This window comes from Artemia franciscana, chromosome 10 (genome assembly GCF_032884065.1).
Source record: "Artemia franciscana chromosome 10, ASM3288406v1, whole genome shotgun sequence".
In the NCBI taxonomy this organism is placed as follows: Eukaryota; Metazoa; Arthropoda; class Branchiopoda; order Anostraca; family Artemiidae; genus Artemia; species Artemia franciscana.
The window spans coordinates 22,092,696-22,117,998 of NC_088872.1; the positions used below are offsets into that span (position 1 = coordinate 22,092,696).

The 25,303-nt window shown below is 35.4% G+C and overlaps 1 long non-coding RNA gene across 1 annotated transcript in view; it reads left to right on the forward strand.

The window, feature by feature from the left end:
* Nucleotides 1–7,542: 7,542 nt before the first annotated feature.
* The window catches only part of LOC136031916 (uncharacterized), a 33,004-nt gene continuing 15,243 nt past the window's right edge, over nucleotides 7,543–25,303 (forward strand). The window contains exons 1-2 of the long non-coding RNA XR_010618613.1: nucleotides 7,543–7,817; nucleotides 22,936–23,127. This is a non-coding gene — a long non-coding RNA (uncharacterized LOC136031916). The remainder of the gene's footprint in view (nucleotides 7,818–22,935; nucleotides 23,128–25,303) is intronic.

The window sequence follows — 25,303 nt, forward strand, 5'->3', positions numbered from 1 at the left end:
ATTCGTTAAGTTTTAATGTCACTCCTTACTTTCAGTAGAAAAAAACTTTTTTTTTATTTAATTTCTTAACATTTTTGAATTAATGCGGGTTCTGATTTTGGCTCACCGTTCATGAATAATTACAACAAAATTTGCATATTAATTTTCCTTTTTTTGGCTAAATGGCTTTCTCAAAGTTTTGATCGGACGATTTTAAGGAAAAATGGGCAGGGGAGGGGGCCTAGTAGCCCTCCAATTTTTACGGTTAGGTAAAAAAGTCCAATAGAACTTTAAATTTTATTTGAAGAACGTTTTTTATTTGTAATAAATATACGTAACTTGCAAATTAACTTACGCAATAAACTTCCATATCTGTGTGTTTTTTATTACCTCTATGAGGGGGTTCGTCCCCTCTTCAATACCTCGCTCTTTATACTAAACTTCGGATTTTAATCCAATTCTTTAAGAATTACCCCCAGAATCAAAAAGGCCGTTTAGTTAGAATAAATATCTCTTTTGAAACTACTAAAAAAAACTTTAGTGTAAAGAGCGAGGTATTGAGGAGGGAACGAACACTCTCAAATACATGATTATTTTTTCCTCGTTTTAAGTTTTAATGTTACTCTTTACTTTCAGTTGAACAAACTTGTTTTTGTTTTGTTTTTTATTGTTTTAAAAAGTAGAGTTGTGAGAAAGAGTCAAACTTTAGCGTAAAGAGCGAGGCGTTGCGGAGGGGACAACCCCTTTCATATACGGAATAATTTCTGTTTGTTTTAAGTTTTTATGTCGCTCCTTACTTTCAGTTAAAAAAAGTTTTTTTTTTTTAATAGTTCCGGTAAGTTCCATAAGCCTTTCATCGCGTAGATGGTTGATTAAACTTAAAGCAAGAGTAGAGTGGCAAATTACATAATAGTTCCACCAGGGTACACAAAGTAAGAGGAGACTCCCATTTACCGATGGAGTATCAGTTGTTTCTTTTTCGCATGGAAAAGGGCTTAGCCCTATAGCCTTTCTTTGCATAAATGCCCTATTAAAAATCTACATTCAAACGAACCTTTGCAAGGCATATACAGCCCTCATTCGAACCTATGCAGTCCTCTTCGTCCTTCATGGCTGTTTAAGATTAACAGTAGTAAAACCTGTATTTGGTGGAATTATAACGTTAGTGGAATGGACATGGGATAAAACCATCCTCAGATTCTTTGGGGACTACAGCTAAACCTTTCAATCACAAAGCCTCCTCCCTCGAGAAGTGATGCATTCAGATAGGTATTGCCAAGTGCGGCTGTACAGTGTAGTTAAGGGCACTAGGGGGAGGCATGGGGAGCAATTGTTCCCTATATTTTGAAACATACCCTTATTTGGCATTTCCAACCGATAAAAAGAAAAAGCCCAAGCTCCCCCCGTAAGATTCTCAAAATTGATTTTTTTTTAAAATCAAGAAAAAGCTGAAGAAAATAAAAAATGCCCTCCCTCCCAGATTTGTAAAGCTACTTTTTTATGTTTATTTTAATAAAAATCAAAAAGATCTTTGCCCCCCCCCTTAAAATTTGTGAATTGACAGCCCTGGTTGTACTGGTTTCAGGTGGTTTCGGCTGTGATTGGCTATTAGTAGCAGTAGCAGCCAGTAAACTTCAATTGACTTTGTCAATTTTCCGTCAAATAAACGATATGATTTTTTTTATAATACTGATCAATTTTGTTTACTATTAACATTGTAAAATAATCGATATAATTCTGCTCAATATGTTAATTTTGTTATTTCTCTGACTTAACACCACTTTAAAACTTTGTTTTCTTGAACTAAAACAGAAAAATGGTTTATTTCTTACTGAATTGTTTATACCTCGATTACAGTACTATAGAATATTTTGGATAGAAATACAAAGAGGAAAAACGGAGCTATTCCCGGGTCATGAAAATATTATTCACTTAGAGGCAGCCGAATGTGTGAGGGAAATTTCTCATGTGATAGGTACAAATTACTAGTAAAATAGTTGGTGCGAATTTGCCCTTGGCTATCAGTCAGAAAAATAATATGCATGCTAAAAGAATTTTGTTTTATTGAAAGAAATTTAAAGGGGAAACCTAGGATTGACTTTTTGCTCTTACAGAATGTGTCTGCGCATTCATAGGTAATCGATTAGTTGAATCATTGTTCTGTAACTTATAGGTCAAATTTTTAAATGTTAAAAATTATTCATTACAAAACAGAAATTTGTTGATAAATGCAAACATCATTTAAATAAGATCTACCATTTTCTAAATAACTATCACAAGCCTGGCTGAGCTTAACTTGTATTTTGGGGTCAACACAGAAAATAGAAAACTTTTAAAAAGGTTGGAAGGTTAAAACCATGAAAAAGGTTTAAAAATGCTTACACATTTAAAAATAGCAAAAGAATGCACCGTAGTTTTAGCAAAATATAAAAAAAGATAACAGTTAAATAAAAGATTAAAAAACATGTATACACATACACGGGCCATAGTATGTCATGAAAAATAAAACAGATTAGACTGACAAATTCAAAAAAGGCCAATTAAAGCTCAAAAAGGAGGAGCTTAGCGAATATTTATAAACAACAAGCAGTAAATTAGTTGTGTATATTTGTTAATATTTTCACTGATATAAGGGTATTTTGATTTCATATTTTGAAGTTGAAAAATAAGATAAGAACAGCCTGATTGACGGTCCAGGATGGATCAGGTCTGAGTAAGGAGGATCTTTTGAGGGAATTATTATCCATGAAAACGTTTTTACTGCATTTTTTTGAAAACAGAGACAAAAATTATGTCTCCTGCATAAGTCCTTCTAAACTAAATGTATCTGAGAAGAATAAAATGGAACTTCATCTTCTTAGAAAATTATTCGCAAGGCTTTTCGTCGAATAGATTTAATATTTTCTGACACTTATTAGTTGATCTTGAATTTGTTCAGCTATTGGCTTCTTTCAATACCAAAATAGTTAGAAAAGGGTCTTCTGCTGTAAGTAGGTTGAAAAGAATATTTTCTTTTGGGCCGAATAAATGACCTAACTTACTTTTATACAATATTCCGACCATTTACGGAGTAGTTTGGGACATTCGACTTCCTTTTATGGATTAAGGTATACACCCCATCTTTAAATAGCAATTTCTTGACGTAGTGGGAGCCTCGCATTAGGGAGAGGAAGTTTTTGTAAAATTAATCTTATATTTGGATTCATAATGGATTTCTAACTTAGGACTTAGGATTTCTGACTATTTCTTGACCAGGCCTATCTTAATTACCTATAAAATAAACAATTCTTACTTCATAATATGATGAATAATTTTGCATGCAGATTCGCTATTCTCTATCCCCCCCCCCTTTAATTTTCAATGCATTTTCTCACCCATAACTTGTTTTTTCAATTTTTGTTTCGTCACAGTTGATTCAATTTACAGTTACACAGTTTGAAACAAGGGAGACGCATTGCGAGAATAGCTGGAAAATATATAATTTGGGATATATATTTGCACATAAGAGGGGGGGGGGATTAAAGTGTAGTGGATCTGCATAAAAAATGTGTTAGCTGCAATTATTCTGAATATTCTGAAGTAAGAATTGTTGCATTAGGATTAACCTAACTTCACTTCTTAGGTGCAGTGGCTATAAGATACAAGTACTCATTGTTTGTATCGATATCATATTTTAAATTTAAGGAATTGTGACAACAATTTATTTAATGGCGATGCAGAAATTTATGGCATATTTCATGGCGAGGTATATGATTAAAGAAAAGAGAGGAAAATACAGAAAGGAACACATATAAAAATTCATTAAGGTTAATTTTACCTATCAATGGCCACGAGCCTGAGAAAATTTGCCTGATTTTCGAAAAAAGAGAAAGATCCCCATAGAATCTACATAAAAATCACATGATCAGATTCAATGTTTCAGAGAACCCTACTATACAGGTTTCAAGCTCATATCTGCAAAAATGCGGAATTTTATATGTTTGCCAGCAGAAAGATCATGGGTGCGTGTTAATTTTTTTTCCTACGAGTGGTCGTATCGACTGAATGGTCCTTGAACATAGTGAGAGGAAATTAAAAGTTCAAGTGCCTTTTTTAAGTGACCGAAAAAATTGGAGGGCAATTAGGCCCTTTCCCTGCCCCCTTTTCCCTAAAACGTCCGATCAAAATTTTGAGATAGATATTCGTTTTCTTCATCATAGTTGAAATGCCAAATAACTATGCCTTTGGATATAAAATGGCCCACCCTGCAACCCCAGGAGCAAGGTTTTTAATCTCAGCCTTTTGATCTTATCTCAACTTTTCTCTCATTCTAACACTTCAAAGCTGTATCGAATCCAATTTTTACGGCACTAGATATTTACCAAGTGCCATGACATATAGAAATTTATGACACACGATGATCGCAAATTCTGTCGGTCTGTCGGTCTGTCTGTCCCGGTTTTGCTAGTTTAGGCACTTCCAGATAAACTAGGATGATGAAATTTGGCAGGCGTATCAGGGACCAGACCAGATTAAATTAGAAATAGTCGTTTCCCTTATTCGACCATCTTAGGGGGTGAAGTGTGGGGGGGGGGGTGGTTAATTCGAAAAAAGAGAAAAAATGAGGCATTTTTAACTTACGAATAGGTGATCGGATCTTAATGAAATTTGACATTTAGAAAGATATTGTGTCTCGGAACTTACGAAAGAGTGATTTTGAATTTGATATTTAGATGGATACTGTGCCTCAGAGCTCTTATTTTAAATCTCGACCGGATCCGGTGACGTGGGGGAGCTCGAAGGGGAAACCTAAAATCTTGGAAAACGCTTAGATTGGAGGGATCGGGATGAAACTTGTTGGGAAAAATAAGCACAAGTTCTAGATACGTGAGTGACATAACCAGAACGGATCTGCTCTGTTTGGGGGAGTGGGGAGGGAGGGTTAATTCGGAAAAATTAGAAAAATGAGGTATTTTTAACTCACGAAAGGGTGATCAGATCTTAATGAAATTTTATATTCAGAAGGATCTTGTGCTTCAGAGCTCTATTTTAAATCCCGACCAGATCCGGTGACATTGGGGGGAATTTGAGTGGGAAACCGGAAATCTTGGAAAACGTGGAAATCGAGGTATCTCTATCTTACGAATGGGTGATCGGATCTTAATAAAACTTTATATATAGAAAGATCTTATGTCTCGAATGCTCCATTTTCAATTCGAATCGGATCCGGGGACACAGGGGGTGGGAGGGGGAAAACAGAAATCTTGGAAACCGGAAATCTTGGAAAACGCTTAGAGTGGAGAGATCACGATCAAACTTGATGGGAAGAATAAGTACAAGTTCTAGATACGTAATTGACATAATTGGAATGGATTCGATCTCTTTGGGATATTTGGAGGGGGATTTCCAGTGCTTTGGCGAGTTCGGTGTATTAAGACATGCCAGGACAATGAAAATTGGTAGGTGTGTCAGGAAACTGCACAAATTGACTTGATAACAGTCGTTTCCCTGATTTGACCATCTGGGGGCTGGAGGGAGAGGAAAAATTAAGAAAAATGAGGTAAATTTAACTCACCAATTGGTGGTCAGATCTTAATGAAATTTGATATTTAGAAGGACCCTGTGTCTCAGAGCTCTTATTTTAAATCCCGACCAGATCTGGTGACATTAATGGAGTTGGAGGGGGAAGCCGGAAATCTTGGAAAACGCTTAGAGTGGAGAGATCGGGATGAAACTTGGTGGGTAGAATAAGAAAATATCGTAGATGCGTGATTGACGTAACTGGACTTTATCCGCTCTCTTTCGGGGAGTTAGGGGGGGGGTCCAGTGCTTTGGCGAGTTCGGTGCTTCTGGTCGTGCTAGGACGATGAAAATTGATAGACGTGTCAGGGACCTGTACAAATTGGCTTGATAAACACTTTTTCCCCGATACGACCATCTGGAGGGCTGAAGAGAGAGGAAAAATTAGAAAAAATGAGATATTTTTGACTTACGAGTGGGTGATCGGATTTTAATGAAATCTGATATTTAGAAGGACCTAGTGTCTTAGAGTTTTATTTTAAATCTCGACCGGCATTAAGCCTCTGATTTTCCTTTTAAATCAATCTATTGATTCTTAGAATTTTGCTAAAGCTCAAACCATATGAGTGTTTGGCTCTTGGCTCTTCCGACCTCGTCACAAGTGCCATATGAGCTCTTAGCTTTTGTTCTTACAGCTTATTGTTTGAAACACGGTTAGTCTGACAGCTTGTTTTTTTATATAGTTAAATAAAGAAAAACAGACGTTCAGAAATTAAATATAAAAAAAAGAAGTTCTTTTTAAGTGAAAGTAAGGATTGATTTTAAAACTTAAAACGAACAGAAATATTCCGTATGTGAATATGGAAGTATTCATATCGAAGTAGCATAGAAGTAGCTCGCACCTATAGTAGATACTATTTATTTCCGAACGTCATTTGTGGGCTAGGGATTTCCTCCTCAGATCTTTTCATCCTCCACTTAAATTTTAAAAATCCACCCGTTTTGGTATTTTTCATGAAAAAAATGAAAAAAAAATCCTTCCCTTTCTAAATCCTTGATATTGTTTTTTTGAGGGACAAATTTGGGGGCGTATTTTTAATTTACATAGACAAGGTATCTGTGCAAGATACCTAAAATAGATAATGTTTTTTAGACAAATTTGGAGGCCCATTCGTTACTTAGTTAGAAACTAGGTAACCCCTCTTTTACGTTCTTTCCAAATAGAATTAGAATTATCGTTTCAATCACAAGTAAACCCCTCCCTAATATACACTGTCAAAACTGTCGTAATATTCGTCAGTTTCTCCTTAAAGCTTCCCTATTGTATGTATCTGTCTAAACTTCAAAATTCATCGATTTCAACTCTTTATTTTTGAAAGACTATGGACATCTTTAGGATTGAATATGCCACCGTTTGAAATTGTGACTTTAGGAAGTTTCCGGGATATTCTATACTGGACCGGACCAAGAAAAAATGTTTTCTTTAATTTTTGCGTCACTCGGTGTAAGCAATTCTGGTCTTAAATATATAAATCAGTCACCTATAGTGTCTGTAACTCATACAATGCTATTCAAGAACTGAAGCATTGTATGCATATTTCTTCAATTCATAAACTACCGTATCAAGGCGTATTAGTTCAAGTATTAAATTGCTTTTTAATTTGGAAAAGATTTTCTCTCCGACACCATTTTATAACATGAGATAATTCAATTTTTGTTCGCTTACAAACATAAAAAGAAGCTATACAATGAAAGAGAAAAGAAACAAAATATAAGTCACAAAAAAGATCAACTTTTATACTATTTTAGATAGACTTATTGGGTATCTTATATCTAAACAGGGATATGATCTTTTTTCGTAACGTGATTGAAAGATAAAACTTAATTAGACACAGCTGGCTGGTAATTTTATCTTTTTTTTTTTATTTTATCATAAAATTATGAGCAATAGCTGGTATCGTTCTCGGCTATTTTCTATAAAAAGAAGCCCCTTTTAGACATTGAATCCAAACCTGATAAGCTATAAAATATGTGGGGCAATGGTGGGGGGGGGGCTGAGTTTAGTGAATACACGTTTGTATAAATGCACTTTAGTGGAGCCCTCATTGAACTGTAAGTGTTGATTGATTTATATTTAGTAAACCAGTAAAACGGTACTGTTTAATTACCAACATTTTTGTGCCCTTTCAGTTGAGGAAAAGAGTCCAAATTTCAAAGAAGAAGAACAGCATCTATTGAAAAGTTTAAAATGGAGAACATGGATGATGACAGTATGTTTTTAGGAGAGAAGAAGAAACTCACCAAAACCCAATTCGATGACATTTAAGATATAGAATGAGGTAGTTGACATAAGTCGGGAAGACTATTATTTTTATTTTTTGGATAACTTGAGATTATTGGGTGTCTTCGATCTAAATCAATTAGACTTACTCGGCTGGTTATCTTTTTTTTATTTACCGAATTATTTTGCGTTACAGCTGGTAGCGTTTCAGTGACTCTTTATGCACAAGGGAGTTGATATTGACTGCAGATACCTGTTTCTGAACTAATGTATTTCAATTCACAGGGTAAAATACTTTCGGGAGTTTTTAAATGGATATTAAATTAAGCCAGATATAAGTTTCTTTCAATTTCTTTTCAAGTGATGTTGAGAAGATAAACTAACTAATTAAAGTCGATTTGAGGTTCCCGAATCGTCTCAGACGTGTAAGAAGAAGGATTATTTCCTTCAGCATATCAGGTCTAATTAATATTAGTGTGTTCGTGAAATTTACAGTCCTGAAGACTGCATTAATATTTTCAACGACCTTTGGCCTGTAGTCACTTAAAAAAAGAGCTGAAAATAATAGTGCTAAATAAATGTACATTTTAACAAAATCCAGGAGTAGTAACTTTTTACCACAGCAGTCTCAAAATTTATCTCTGAGCGAATTGTTTAGCAGATGCTGATACCCTCTTATATACTGGTTAGTGACCAGAAAATTGTCAGCAACTGACGTGGTTGCCATTGAATTTTCCCTATTTTTGTAACTTGACAGATGAACATAAAGAAAAAAAGAAACATCAGATCATCACATGGAATGTTAATTGGTCAGATCGGTGTGATATTACCCATGTCCTTCTAGGAGATGATGACACTACAGGCGCTTTTTGACGTCTGTTTTCGTTTCATATTTATTAGAGATCGGTGTCAATATCGAGTGTGGTGTTGATTGCGTCATTTGTATGGCAAACAAGAACTGGATCATGTCTCTATTGATCTCTCTTTATCCCAGGAAGGATCCAAAAGATCCTTTTTCTTCGCAAAAAAGTCCCTAAACTTCCTATTATTGACTCCTTTAGCACCCTATAATTATGGAAGGTTATTGGTACCAATAAGGTTATTGGCGGTAATTTTGGGTGGTTAAGGTAGATTGAAATGAAGCTGGTCCGGTTTACTACCATACAACTTCTTATCCTTAAAAATTAATATTTTGATTTGCTATAAAAAAATTCATGACACTATTTTGATAATAAAATTGGTCGAAAATTTACGAATTTTTCTCTGTTTACTGTATTCTGTTAGCTTCATCAATATCTAATTCCTAAAAAACTAGAATTTCTTCTTAAGTAGTATTTTAGTGGATTGATTGGTGTCTTTACCACTGGAGCAGTTTTTATTTATTTCTTTTTCTTGGAATTAATTAGCTTTTGAATATTTAGCTTTTAATGGAAGACAAATATTTTGCATCAAGATTTTGTAAATGAAAATATCGGACTTTCAACCACGTAACAAAAAGCTGAGGGAGATAACACTTAAAAACAGTTAAACATGAAAAAAGGCATTTGCCCTAGTTTTTAGTATGTAAAATATTGACAAATTCAATTCTCAAATAGAAAGAGAAAGTAATTTTTCGTGCAAAATGAAACAAAACTCAGCTACTTTCTAAATGGTGAGGGTTCCCAGAAAAGGTATCAGTCCATTTAATCTATAATAGATTTAATGTGTTATTATGTGTTATAATGTGTTATTATGCAGTATTATGTGTTTATCATCCATTTTGTCCCAAAACTACAGTTTAAGAAAATCAAACTGAAACCGAAATCACAGAAAAATTTATTTTTTCCCAAAATTAAAAAAAATGTGTGCACTTGTCTCTTTGCAATTTTTTAAGCCTGTGATTAAGCTACAGAACAAGTGGGGACAGGAACTTACATACCGCTTCCAAATGGATATTTTAGGCTCTGATCTTTTTCCAGTAGGCTTCATTTACCAGCGTAAGATTAACACTTCTGAACCGGACTTCACAACCGGAGTGGTTTGTACACTCCGGGCATATAAATATCATACATTTTCACATAATGCCTGAGTGAAAAAAATTGTCCAGAGCATCTAGCTTTGAACTTGGTCAGTGATTGACTGAAGACGGGAAAAGGACGAGCTATTTTTACTAACCTGATCTTGCATATATGTGTATGAAGAATCCCCATACGACAGTTAATGATTACTTCAGATCTTCGTGCTAAAAATAACCTTGATAATTGCGTAAATTTCGCAAAAAAAGATATTTTTGTCACATATGCAGTGAACGTCATCAGTAGTATTATTACTATTATTACTTACAGTGTCAATCAGTATTACTACTAACGGCGATCACTCCATATGTTACCGAAATATTGAGTATTTTTGTGAAGTTTATCACTTTCTATTTAAAGGATTACATCCCTATTACAACTGTTTATTTATAAAAAAAACTATTGATTCACCCGAATATGGAATTACCATACTGAAAGAATCAAACAGAATAAGGGTCAGTACCATCTGTTATGCATACAGATATAGATAGGAAAAAAAGATAGGGCTTAAGCGAAGAGTAAAATATTAAACTGGAGAGTTTGAAATTCTTCAGTATAGAAAATAGGTGGAATGATTTTATTTCAGGAAAAACATTTGTGAAACTGCAGATGGTTTCTTACAAAGGACAGTTTGAAATGCTGCTAGAATTAATCGTGAAGTCGCCTATGTTTTCAGAAAAGAAGAGCGGTTTTACAAAAAGTATTATGAAAAAAAAAATAAGAAAAGTGGAAAAAGCTTGAAATATAAACTAAAATAAAATTACTGACGGAAGCCTTTGATAAAATTACTGAAGTTGTGGAAGATTCAACCAGAATTCAAAGCTGTCCAATTCTCTAATTAGGTAATTAGCTGTAATAAGCTTAATTGTACAATTTTTAGCAAAAATCGGGAAAGCATTAGAGATGATAATAAATCGATAGAAAAATAAATAGGCCCCGAGTGCTGATAACGTGGTAAATTGTTTTTCTAAACAAATGTTGTGGTTGTGAAGTTTGAAGATTAAAAACATGATTTAAGAAAAGGGGAAGTAAGTAGTAGTTTTAATAAAACTTTAATTAAACCAATCTATCAGAGGTATCAGAGCTATAGTAAAGAGCCATAAAGGTTCAATGCATCTTTAATATTTATATTTTTTGCCAGAAGAACTTCGTATTGATGAAAAGGTCGTTTAAGCTTTCGATGGGGCTCCTTCAATTTGAAATAAGAAGTTCTTGTGTCTTTTTTAAGAGCCATAATTGATCGGAGGGCAACCAGTTTCTGGCAAATTTTTTTTCAACAATTCATTCATTCAAGAGCCATAATTGATCGGAGGGCAACCAGTTTCTGGCAAATTTTTTTTCAACAATTCATTCAATCAAAGTTTCGAGATAGCCGTTTTATCCAAAATAGTCTACAGGTCAAATTATTGCTTCCGGGTTTGCACCCTCCCAGCCCCTGGGCAAGGGTATTAAGTTATTCAAGTTGCCCATTGGTAACACTTAAGGTTTTTATGGCACTTGGTATTTACCAAGTTGCATATAGCGATCGCAAATTCTGTCGGTCTGTTGTTCCTGGTTTTGCTTGTTTAGGCACTTCCAGATAAGCTAGGACGATGAAATTTGGCAGGCATTTCAGGTCCCAGACCAGATTAAATTAAAAATAGTCGTTTCCCCGATTTGGTCATCTGAGGGGATTGGGGGACGGTTAATTCGGAAAAATTAGAAAAAATGAGGTATTTTTAACTTATGAACAGGTGATCGCATCTTGATGAAATTTGAAATTTAGAAGGATATCGTGCCTCAGAGGTCTAATTTTAAATCCCAACTGGATCCGGCCGGGGGGAGTTGACATTGGGGGGAGTTGGAAGGGGAAACCTAAAATCTTAGAAAACGCTTAGAATGGAGGGATCGGGATGAAACTTGGTGGGAAAAATAAGCACAAGTCCTAAATAGGTGATTGACATAACCGAAACGGATTCACTCTTTGGGGGAGGGGGTGGGGTAGGGTTAATTCTGAAAAATTAGAAAAAATTAGATATTTTTAACTTGCGAAGGAATGATCGGATCTTAATGAAATTTGATATTTAGAAGGACCTTGTAAGTTAGATCTTTTATTTTAAATCCTGAACGGATCTGGTGACATTTGGGGGAGTTGGAGGGGGAAACCTAAAATCTTGGAAAACGCTTAGAGTAGAGGGATCGGGATGAAACTTGGTGGGAAAAATAAGCACAATTCCTAGATACGTGATTGATATAACCGGAACGGATCTTCTCTCTCTGGGCGAGTTGGGGGGGGGGGAGGTTAATTCTGAAAAATTAGAAAATATGAGGTATTTTTCACTTACGAAGGATTGATCGTATCTTAATGAAATTTCATATTTTGAAGGACTTCGTAACTCAGGTCTTATTTTCAATCCCGACCGGATCCCGTGTCATTGGGGGGAGTTGGGGTTGGGGGAAATCTTGGAAGAGTCGAGAGACCAGGATAAAACTTGGTGAGAAGAATAAGCACAAGTCCAAGATACATGACTGATTTAACCGTACTGGATCTGCTCTCTTTGGAGGAGTCGGGGGGCACCTAATTGTCTTTTCTGGTTTTGCTAGTTCGGACACTTCCAGACAAGCTAGGACGATGAAAGTTCACAGTCGTATCAGGGACCAGACCAGATTCAATTAGAATATGGGAATGGCTTTTCAGATTCCACCATCTTGGGGGCGGGGAGTGGAAGGACGTTTATTTCGGAAATAATAGAAAAGATGAGGTATTTTTAACTTGCGAACCGGTGATTGAATCTAAATGAAATTTTTTATTATTTAGAAGGACCTCATGTCTCAGATTTCTTCTTTTAATCCCGACCGGATCCGTTGATATTGGGGGAGTCAAAGGGGGAAACCAGAAATCTTGGAAAACACTTAGAGTGGAGAGATTGGGATGAAACTTGGTGGAAAGAATAAGTACAAGTCCTAGATACGTGATTGACATAACCGGACCGGATCCGGTCTCTTTGGGCGATTTGGGGGGGATTTCCAGCGCTTTGGTGAGTTCGGTGCTTCTGGGTGTGCTAGGACGTTTAAAATTGGTAGACGTGTCAGGGACCGCCACAAATTCACTTTGAATTAAAATGGAATAGTTATGGGCATCAAGTATTGGCTAATTGTAGAAAAAGCCAATACAGATAGTCCAATGGAGTGAGAAGAAAAACCTGGCACTTATGCTACACCCTCTCATGTTTATATCCGTACTTTAAGCGGTTGGCATAAGCTAGATGGGATGACTGTCTGACTGTCTCACTGTTACTCCACATTGCCGAACTAGAGTCAAGCTGTTGAGGTTGATTCAGAGGATTCACTGTTCATCACGCTCGGTTGAGCAAATATATTTTCTAGTGGCAAATATATTGGATTTTCAAAATTTGGGCCATTCTACAATGAGCGTTAGGCAAGGCACGGTCTAACTAGCCACGGCTTTTTTGGTATGGGGCTGGAAGAAGGGGAAATAGGGAAAATTGAGGCATATGTATCTTACGAATGGGTGATCGGATTTAATTATGATTAAGTATGTTATGGCTGTTATAATTTTTTTTAATAAACCCGAATGAACTGAACTGAAACTGAATGAAACTTGTTATATTGAAAAATTTCATGTCTTAGATGTTCTTTATTCAATTCGTATCGGATCCAGGGAAATTGGGGGGCGTGGAGGGGGGAAACAAAAATCTTGGGAGCTGTGACTCTTGGAAAATGCTTAGAGTGGAGAGATCTGGATGAAACTTGAAAGTGTTTGTGTGACAACCCCCCCCCCCTCCACCACCAACAAAAATCCTGGATATGGCTCTGCGAAGCAGCTTTCCAAAATACATTAAAACTTGTTTATACGATAACGTTTGCTTTCAAGATAATTCTAAATAATAGTTATCATTCTTGAATCACCTTTAAACGCGGCTAACTCTTTACTAAGCTAGGTATATGCCTAGAGAAGGAGCTGTAGAGAAGAAAACAATTCACAATAGGCATAATAATTATAGCTAACAGATTTTGCATGGAGCCCCGCTATATTTTATCCCCCCCCTTAATGTGTAAATATACAGTCGAAATTATATATTTCCCATCTATTCTCCCAATGCCTCTCTCTTGTTTCATACCTTGTACCTGTTAATTGAATCAACGGAGAGAGAAAAACACCCAGAAAAACAAGTGATGGGTGACAGAATGCATTAGAAATATATAACTTAGGCTATGAATTTGCACTTTAGGGGGAGGGGGGATGGCGGTAAAGTGTAGGGGGGATCCATTTAAATGGTTTAGCTACAGCTATTCTGCGTGTTATGAATTGTTTTTTTAACATGTTTCCTTCTCTAGGCTTATATCTTAAGCTGTAACCATTGCTTACGAAGTTGGGATTCTCTAAGAAGCAAAATTCTGCAGAGATGACTGTTCCAGTCATCTCTGCAGTCAGCACAGTAAAGGGAATATATTTTAATACTGTGGCAGTCATCAATGATGATTTTACATCCACGAACCTAGCTATTTAACTTTTAATTAGTTCCCATGTCCTTTGGGCATCGCCAATCTTGAACAACGTTATTGATCAGCTGCTTAAAAGGCCACCTTTTCAAATGCGCAATTTAAATACGTATTTGAAATGTTTTCCACGAATTCGATGAGCAGAAATGAAAGTCAAAACATACAAAGAATCTACAACAGGAACTGGACCGTAAATTTTGGAAAACACACAGAGTGGAGAGATCAGAATGAAACTGGGTGGGAAGAATACGTACAAGTCCTGACATAACCGGACCGGATCCCCTCTCTTTCTAATTCGGAAAAATTAGAAAAACTGAGGTATTTGTAACTTACGAACGGGTGATCAGATCTTAATGAAATCTGATAATTAGAAGGATCTTGTGCTTCAAAGCTCATATTTTAAATCCCTAAGAGATCCAGTGACATTGGGGGGAGTTGGAAGGGAAACCGGAAATCTTGGAAAACGTGAAAATTGAAGTATCTTTATCTTACGAATGGGATGTTGGATCTTAATGAAACTTGGAGATTTCCTGTTCTTTGGCGAGTTTGGTGCTTTTGGACGTGCTAGGACGATGAAATTGGCAGGTTTGTCAGGGACTTGCACGAATTGACTTAATAACAGTCGCTTCCCCGATTTGACCATCTGGGGGGCTCGAGGGAGAGGAAAAATTAAAAAAATGAGGTATTTTTAACTTACGAATGGGTGATCGGATCTTAAGGAAATCTGATATTTACAAGTATCTCGTATCTCAGAACTCTTATTTTAAATCCTGACCATATCCGGTGGTATTGGGGGAGTTGGAAGGGGAAACTGGAAATCTTGGAAAACGCTTAGAGTGGAGAGATCGGGATGAAACTTGGTGGGAAGAATAAGCACAAGTCCCAGATACGTGATTCAAATAACCGGACTTAATCCGCTCTCTTTGGGGGAGTTGGGGGGGGGGGGTGTTAATTCGAAAAAATCGAAGTATTTTTCACTTAAGAACGGGTTCCCGAATCTTAATGAAATTTTGATATTTAGAAGGAACTAATGTCTCAGAGCTCTTGTTTTAAATCCCGACCAGATCTGGTGACATTGGGGGGGGGGAGTTGGAGGGGGAAACCGGAAATCTTAGAAAACTCTTAGAGTGGAGAGATCAGGATGAAACTTGGTGGTTAGAATAAGCAAATGCCGTAGATACGTTATTGACGTAACCAGACTGGATCCGCTTTATTTGAGGAGGTTAGCGGGTGGGGAGGAGTTCCAGCGCTTTGATGATTTCGGTGCTTCTGGACGTGCTAGGACGACGAAAACTGGTAGGCGTGTCAGAGACCTGCACAAATTGACTTGTCGTTGAGCTTTTGGCTCTTACGACCTCGTCACAATTGCGAAATGAGCTCTTAGCTCTTGTTATGAAAAGAAGGCATGTCTGATCATAGACTTTAAAGAAAACTTAGAGTATTAAGGCGAAATTTTAAAGAAATTTGACAGGGATGTCAAACACAATCAAAATAAAATTATGTTTTGATGGCTGAGAAGTGACTATCAGCAATGAATAAGGAATGACGCGGGGTATTATATGTTGGAATTTTCAAGGTATGTTAAGGGGATATTGAAGGGAGATTGGACGGTAACCATCCCTCCCATTTTTCTTGCCGTTTTTAATTGCTCCCTTTCCTTTACAATGATCAGTCCTTTTTTAATTTTCAACACGTTTAAATTAGTCCGAATATATAATAGCTCTGCATCTAGGGATGCCATACCCCCTCAACTCTGGGGAAAAGATTGTAAATTTTGCAATTTGCCTATTGTTTACATACAGGATTTATCATTAAGAAAGGGAAAAAATTTTTGTTCTAGGCGAATCCGAAAGGCTCATGAGAATTAAGGTTAGAATAGTCAAAAGGTAAAATAATTTTGCTGTTACATATTAAGAAAGGGTTACTATATTAAGCAAGGCCTATAGAGGTGACAAAACCCCTAATATTTTTGGAAAAAGATTCCGACGACAATCAACTGATTCTGGGTGTGTTTGGAACAGTTGAGAGTAAGTTATATACCGAACAGTAACAGTTATCAATACTGTCATCATCCTTGTGCAAAAATTTAATTGCAGCCTCAAATAGCTTGATTTTGCAACCTCCACAGCTTGAATTTGCTGGCATTTTCAATATTTGTAAATTTAAACATCACTTTGGATAGGATTGAAACCTCGTGGAATATTTATCTACACCTTCTTCCGTCGGTTTTCATATTTTCGACCAAAAACGCATGCTTTTATTTAAAATTCGATGTCAAAGAAGAAGAAAACGTCATAACACTGGAAAAATTAATTTATCAAAATTAATATTGGAAAATCAGTGCTTGTGGGTTATATAACATTATAAAAATGAATTTATAATGAAGCAGTAAGTTTGAGATCAATGTTATAAGGTATTTAAGGTTTGAGACCAATTTTTTTAGACTTTTTTATACCCCATATTTAGGTCATTTTTAAGAGGTCAAAAAGTGCTTAAATCTGAATTTGAGGTAGAAGCGATTATTACATTTGTAAAGAGCATAAAAAAGGCATCGAGTGGTATATTCACTTTATACGAAAGCCAGTTATACTGTTTGCTATAATTTTACCGTATAATAGCCAAAAAGAAAGTATTATTTTGGCTACTCGGTTAATTTCTGAATATTTTTTTTTATCTATTGACGCTTGGTAATCTTAGCTTGGATACTGTTATACTTTCTTTTTTTCTACTATACTTATATACTTTCTTTTTGGCTATTATACTTACAAGTTGCTACTTGTCAGATTTGGCTACTCAGCTACTCCGTATACTTTCAATTAAAAAAACTTGTTTTTTTATTTAATTTCTGAACTTTGTTTCTCTATTGACGCTTGGTATTTTTAGTGTTGATTCTGTTATGCTTTCTTTTTGGCTACTATACTTACTATGCTTTCTTTTTGGCTGTTATACTCACATTTAGCTACTTGGCAGATTTTGCTACTCAGTTAATTTCTAAACATTTTTTTTCTATTGACGCTGGGTATTTTTAGTGTTGATACTCTTATACTTTTATTTTTGGCTAATATACTTACTATACTTTCTTGTTGGCTGTTATACTTACATTTGCCAACTTGGCAGATTTGGCTACTCTGTTAATTTCTGAACTTTTTTCTCTGTTGACGCTGGGTATTTTTTTGTGGATACTGTTGTACTTTCTTTTGGCTACAATACTTACATACTTTCTTTTTGGCTGTTATACTTACATTTGGCTACTTGGTGGATTTGGTTACTCAGTTACCCCGTATACTTTCAGTTAAAAAACTTGTTTTTTTATTTAATTTCTTTACGTTTTTTCTCTATTGACGCTGGATATTTTTAGCTGGGATACTGTTATACTTTCTTTTTTGCTAATATACTTTCTTTTTAGCTGTTACACTTACATTTGGCTACTTGGCAGATTTGGCTACTCAGCTAATTTCTGAACATTTTTTCTCTATTGACGCTGGATATTTTTTTTTTTTAGTTTGGATACTGTTATACTCTCTTTTTGGCTACTATACATGCTATAATTTCTTTTTGGTGGCTATACTTACATTTGGCTACTTGACAAGTTTGGCTGCTCAGTTAATTTCTGAACATTTTCTTCTCTCTATTCGCTGTTTATATGTAGCGTGGACGCTAAAGTTTAGAAAAAATCTCCAGTTTCTGTATATTCAAACTTCATTAATTTAACCTAAGCTAAACTGGTCTCTTTCGTGCCTATTTCCAAAGCTTCACACACGATATCCTTGTCTATCCTGTAGTTTGAGTGGCAAATACACTTATCTTCTATCGACGTTGACTCTTGGTTATAGTTTGGATACACTTGATAATTCCTTGTTAGTAGGCAGCGATCAAACAGTAGCATTTTGTCAACCTTAAAGAATTGTCTTATTTGTTAAAATATTGCGTCAGTTAGTGATCGGTCTGCTGTAGAACACTGACGAGAGTCGTAGAACATTGATTCATAGTAGTAAATCATTTCAATTTGATTAGCACAGCTTACTATTTCGGCCTCTTTTCTGATTATCTGGGTGTCGCTGATGGCCAATGTAATGCCAAAAATCAATAGAACAATGGTAACTAGGAAGACGAACATTAGAAATATGTACTCGGATACAAATGGTTTTTCTTTGAATTTCAGGTTAATATAATTTAGCTCTCCTGTCATCATCACGAAACATTTTTTTATCAACCTAAAAATTTTAGCTTTGAAATTTTTGCTTTGAAAACAGTATACGCCATATTTTTAGTCACGAATTTATCTACAACTGGCGCAATAGGCGTAGGTGTTTGGATATTCGCCGTCGCGTTCGTTAGTCTAAAGCGGTTCACCCACAACACCTGTTCTTTCTGAACGTTTATAGCCATTTTCTTTGCTATATCCAGAACAGTAGTACCCAGGTCAGCTCCGGGGTCCTGTTTCACTAAAAAAATAAAAATAAAAACAAAGAATCAAGCAAACGCTCCTGTTTGTAATCGTCAAGCTTTTCCTAAATAGTAGCAACTCTAAGCTCTATTGACTGAATCTGGCCATTCAGAGATGAAAACAATTTTTCAACTTTCTCAAACTTTCCGTTGTATTCTAGCGTGATCGAATCATAAATTTCCGAAACAATCAATTCTGGGTTTAGAGTGGCTTGCTGTGATGAGCCTTCTGCTCCTGCCATGGAAGTAACTTTTTCCTGAACTTTTTTCTCAATTTCTTTTACTAGGCCAGGCTTAAGCTTTACTACATCATTTTGTGCTAAAGTAAGCTGATTTCGAAGCTCAGAAGTTTTGCTCGAGGCAGTTAAATCAGTACCTGAGCTATTTGTAACTTGCTTTTTATGAAACTGGAAGTAAATATCAGGGGAGGATGCAAACTCTCGATAAGCATGATTGACGCCCTTAGTTGTACTTCCAAAGTTTTCAAGCGTTTGATATCATAAGACAGAAGATTTGCTTCCACCACAGTCTGAAAGTCATGAGGATCCGTGGCAAAATACAACGAATTTTGGTGTAGACTTTTCTCGGTTTGTAATGCTAACAATCCGAACTGGCGAGAGGGGGTATTCCTTTAACTGAGCTACCGCTAAATCTCCCTTCTGAAACTGTACCATAATGAAAGTAATAATACAACAAATCGAAAGTTCACTTATCTTTAGTGGACAGGGCCACGTTATGCGGTGGCAGACACCCTTGTGGAGGAGGCCCGGTGGAACGTTAGAGCCTGTCAAATTTTTCCACCACACTCCGACATCCCAAATTGCTGCATTCAAATTATCCGAATCAAATCCAATCAAATTTATCTGTATTCAAAAACTTCTCAGCAAAATCCAAAGATAATTAACTTCTCGACCAATTCTGCAGGATTTATATTTCACAAGTCAAACTAATTGAATGCTGGATTAAGTATTTCACAATTTCAGTCATATATAATCCGCATTTTTAGATGCAGTCCTTTTCTTAAGATTTTATCTACAACGTCTTCATATTACTAAATATTTTTCTTCCTACAGAAATCAGGCTAGTGTCTTTGTAATTTCTTTTCTCGTTCTTATCACCTTTTTCTTATGGAAAACCACACTGTCCTATAATACCCAGAGGCTGTGTCGGCCTCTGGCGACTTGGTGCTGTGGTGAGCTGTTAGTATTTCGTAAATATTTGACACTAAAACTAACTTTGAAAAATATTAGAAAGCCTAATTTTAATTTTTTACGATCTGAGGTTCATGCAAACTGCTAGTTTGCTGCAGTTGTATTTGTCAGTTTCGTCTTTTAGTATGTCTTGTCTCGTGGATCTGGTATTCCTTGTTTTTTCAACTGAAGAGGCACATAATTTTAAGGAATTGTATTTTTTTTTATACCACTTTGTTTAATATAATTCTTTTTCCAAGCCACTTTATATGGTTAATTTGGTCTTAGGCAAAATTGGACTGGATGGAACCAACAATATTTATTATGAGTCAATAAATAAACTGTAATAAGCTAATTAAAAAGTCAAAAAGAAAAAAATCGGTCAAACTAAACTTGAAAAAAATACAAGTCAGAAAAAGACACTGCAATAAAAACAAAAGGGAGAAACTAGTTGGATATTTTATTCATTTTTTCATCATAGACAAAATCACAGCACAGACAAAATAGTTTCAGGTACCCTGAAACTAGGAAAATGGGAAAGCATGCAGAAGAGGGACTGCCAGGGGAGGGGAGGGGTGAGGCTTCCAGGTTTTTGTGTCTGTTGGAATATAAAGATTTCTGCTATTTACTAATTTTTTTTTGTTCTACATAGATTTAAACCTTTGCTACCTTTGCTAAAGCCTTAATACGATTAAGTATCAGAAGCCAATTCCCAAAACATTTCAATTTATAGTTCATTCATACTGTATGCTCTTTTTGTAGATTTTTTAAGCAGTGATACAACCTGTATATATTTTCATGTATATCCCTTTACTAGAGCCGTCCTGGCCGAGTCTTACTGGCCACAGTCTCGTTTGAGGTTTTTTTTGTGGTTTTATCTCTCTTTGTTGTTTGAACTCATTAATCATTGGATAATTTCCGTTTAAGAATTTTTTTTCTCTGGTAATAATAATAATAATAACATTTATTTATAACCCACTTACATCACAATATAAATAGTGCAGTAAACGCACATACAAAAAATGCTATTCAAAAACGAAAATCAACAATAACAATGCATATAATTGTTAGCAATAGCAATTATAACATTAAATAAATGAAATTTATAAAACAAACGCATCAAACCACAGTGAGGCGACAAACACCGATAAGATGCTCCCTAAAGCTTTTCGTGTAAATCTGTCAGCTTGTCAGTATTATTCGGAGGGTAAAACTTGTTATCAAACCTGCAAATATACTTCAACTCGAGCGTACGATCGGATTTTGCTCCTAGTCGAAATTGGGCAAGGTCATGGAACCTGTTCCCAGAAGAACTGAGAAGTAGGAGCTCCCTCACGTCATTTAAAAGAAGAGTAAATTATATAATGTATTGAATGTAAAATCATATATAAAAAACTACTACTTGTTTATTTTAACATTTACTCGAAAATTCAGAGGTGCTGACGTACTAATGTCTGCAGTTTGCTGTGCCAGGCAATTACCAAAACGACCACAACATCTACCACATGTGTCGATCAGCTGGACACAGCATGCTACAACTTGCAAAGGAAAGAAATATTTACCAATAATTTCTAAATAATAATCCCGTCCTAGATTTGAAACTGCTGTTTTTTAATATTTTACTAAGAAAAAAATCAAAAAAAAAAATTCGGTTCTTGTATCATTTAGCCCCGACCTAATATTCTTCATCTAAGTAGAACCTGCTTCTCTGACGTTCACCCTTGTGAAATATACCAAAGTAAGATTCAAAATAAAATACTTTAGAAACAAATTTGGGCTATATATTTGGATATTAGGGGGAAATAAAGTATAGTGGGTCCTGCATGCTTGTTATTTTTCGATTCCTATACCAAAGGAAGATAGGGAAGATATCTAAAAAAAATAAAAATAGGCCACTCGAATATCTCTATTCTAGTGAGATATTTACAAAAACGGAAATAGGCCACTTGAATATCACTAAGATCCTTATTCCCAAAATAGGATAAAGCCCAGAAGGGTAATGGGTTTACGGGGCTTTTAGTAGATTGTGGGAAAGCATATTCGCCTGGAGAATTCTCAATATCCTTTATAGACCTTTCACTTTTGTTTTCTCTTGTATCGGTTCCTAGTGCCATATTACTTTAGTCCATCTTTATCGAAATAATCAGTTATGAATTTTGACCAGTTTTGGGATCATAAGTAGCGGGATTTCTTTCGAATTTATCTTGTAAGTTCCTACTAGAATGTAGACCTTATCCAATCTTAAAAATTGAAATATGGATTCCTTAAGTTCGTCAGTATTTTTCTCTAATCTAATGACTTACTGAAATAATGTTTCTAATGGTTTAGGGTCTAATTTCATGATTATCTCCCAAGCATTGTGATTGGCTGGCAGTGAATATAGAAGAACACCTTCTTTGAATATAGAAGAACACTCAAATAATTGTATTGCATCTTCGAATGCTTGTTTCATCAACAGCATCACAAAACTGGTATACAAACAAATGCAAGGATACAAGGAACTATTTTATGAAAAGAACGAAGCGTATGCTCAATTAATTGTATTGCTTCTTCGGATGTTTGTTTCATCAACAGTATCACAAAACTGGAAATAGGCCATCGTTATAAGTGCCTAGGATACAAGGAACTCCAAAAAGGCAGGAACTCAACAGATGAATATACGATTGTGATCTGAAAAAAGGAAAGAGGACTGGAATTTTTTTCAGAGCTCTCAGAGCTCTGAAAAACTTACTTTCAGTTGACTTACTCCTTACTTTCAGTTGAAAAAAACCTGTTTTTTCATTAAACTAGATATTGAATCTTATTTTGATGAAATATAAAATATGTAGAGCAATGCCGGGGGAAGGGGGAGGAGCTAATTCATTGAGTACACTTTACTATGACTGTACTTTAGGTGAGCCCCCACTAAGCTGTAAATGTCCATTGATATATATTTTGTGAACCAGTAAGACAGGACTGTTTACAACATTTTTTGTTTTTTCAGTCATGGAAAAGGGTCGCACCGTACATTGAAAAGAATTTAAATTTCAAAGAAGAAGAACAGCGTTTATTGAAAAAGTCGGAAATGGAGAACAGTGATGATAGCAGCATTTTATTAGGAGAGAAGAAGAGACTCACCAAAACCCACTGTAATGACATTGCCGATGTAGAATATGAGGTAGCTGACATAAGTCGGGTAGATAATTTTTTTTTTTGATAACTTAGGATTATTAGGCGTCTTCGACATAAAAGGGGTATGATCTTGTTGGGTAACTTGATTAAAAGCCGAAAGTTAGACGTTCTCGGCTGGTGATTTCTCTTTTTTTTAATTTACCATATTATTTTGCGTAGCATCTGGTATCGCTTTAGTGACTCCTTATGCATAAGGGAGTGAAAATTGACTGCAGAGACTAGTATCTGAACTAATGCATTCCAATTCACAGTGCAAAACAATTTTGGGAGATTTGAGGTGAATGAAAATTAAATTCAGCCAGATATAAATTTTTTTTTATGAATTTTCTAGTCGAGATGATAAACTAGCTAATTAAAGTGGATTTGAGGTTCCCGAATCTCCTCAGGTGTGTAAGAAGAAGGATTATTTCCTTCAGCATATCAGCAGTGAATCCTTCCCATAGTTTTTAGGAGTGAGGGAGACGGGACGAAGCTTTGCTTTTTTTCTTAGCTTCCCGATTCTTCTTCAAATCTTTAATGGAGAAATAATGGGAACGAAAACGGAAATTGTATCAGCTGGTATTTAATTGGATAAAGCTAACAAGTCGTCCAGTAGGCCCATCAACTCCCATAGACAGGTCTCAAGTCCCCTTTTGCAAAGGAGTTTTCTAATTGTGTTAGTGAGATTTATAGTCCTGAAGACTGCATAATCCTTTCAGCGTCTTCGTCTAATTAATAATAATGGACGAAAAGATTTGACTCTCTTTGCCCCTGGAGTCGCTTAAGCTCCAAGTCTTTTGATTTTCGTTGCTTGAGATTTGTATTGCTGGGGATTCGGCGTTGAATCTCAGCTTCATCTTAGTAGACTAATAAGTTTACTAAAGTAGCCATTGATGTGAATGCTCTTCGGCCCGTAGTAACTTAAAAAAAGATTTGAAAATAAAAGTGCTAAATAAATACTCATTTTAACAAAATCTAGCAGAAGTAATTGTTTACCACAACAGTCTCAAAATTTATCTTTCAGAACAAATTATTTGGGAGTTGCTGATACCCTCTTATATACTGGTTAGTGACCAGAAAATGGTCAGTAAGTGAATTGGTAACCTTTGATTTTGTCCTATTTTGGTAACTTGATAGATGAACATCAAGAAAAAAAGAAACATCAGAAGATCCACATGGAAAGCTAACTAGTCAGATTCTCTTGATATTACCCATGTGCTTCTAGAAGATGATGGCACTACAGGCGCTTGTTGACATCTGTCTTCGCTTTACATTTTTGTGAAATTGGTGTGAATATCGAGTATGGCGTTGATTTTGTCATTTATATAAAAAACAATAACTGGATCATGTCTCCATTGACCTTTTCTTTGTGCCAGGAAGGTTCTGAAAGATCCTTTTTTTACGCAAAAAAGTCCCTAAACTTCCTATTATTGACTCCTTTAACCTTTGGAAGCCCTGTAATATAGTTGGAGGCTTTCTACAATAGGAGCGGGGAACCTGTTAAGGTTATGGACGGTAATTTTGGGTGGCTCAAGGTAGATTGAAATGAAGACGGTCCTGTTTCTTGCCTCACAACCTCTTATCCTCAGAAAATCCATATTCTGATCTTCTATTAAAAAACTCAGGACATTAATTTTATAATAAAATTGGTTTAAAATTTAAGAATTTTTCTTTGCATACCGTATTCCGTTAGTTTCATCAATATCTAATTCCTAGAAAAACTTGAATTTCTTCCTAGGTAGTATTTTAGCGGATTGATTGATTTCTTTATCACTAGAGCAGTTATTGATGTTTTTGTTTTCCTGGAAAATAATAAGTTTTTCAATATTTAACTTTTTGTAGATAACAGTATTTTTGAATCACGATTTTGTAAATGAAATTATCGGACTTTAAACTACGTAGCAAAAAGCTGAGGGGAGATAATACTTAAAAAAGTGTAAATAAACTTGAATAAAGGTGTATCCCCTAGTTTTTGGTATTTGAAATATTTAAAAATAAAATTCTCCAATAGAAAGAGAAAGTAATTTTGTTTGGCAAGTGAAACAAAACTCAACAAAATTTTAAATGGCAAAGATTTCTGGAAAGGGTACCAATCCATTTAATCTATTATATATTTAATTAATATGCATTATTATGTGTTTATCATTCATTTTGTCCAAAAACCAGAGTAAAAGAAGATCAAACCTAAACCGAATATACGG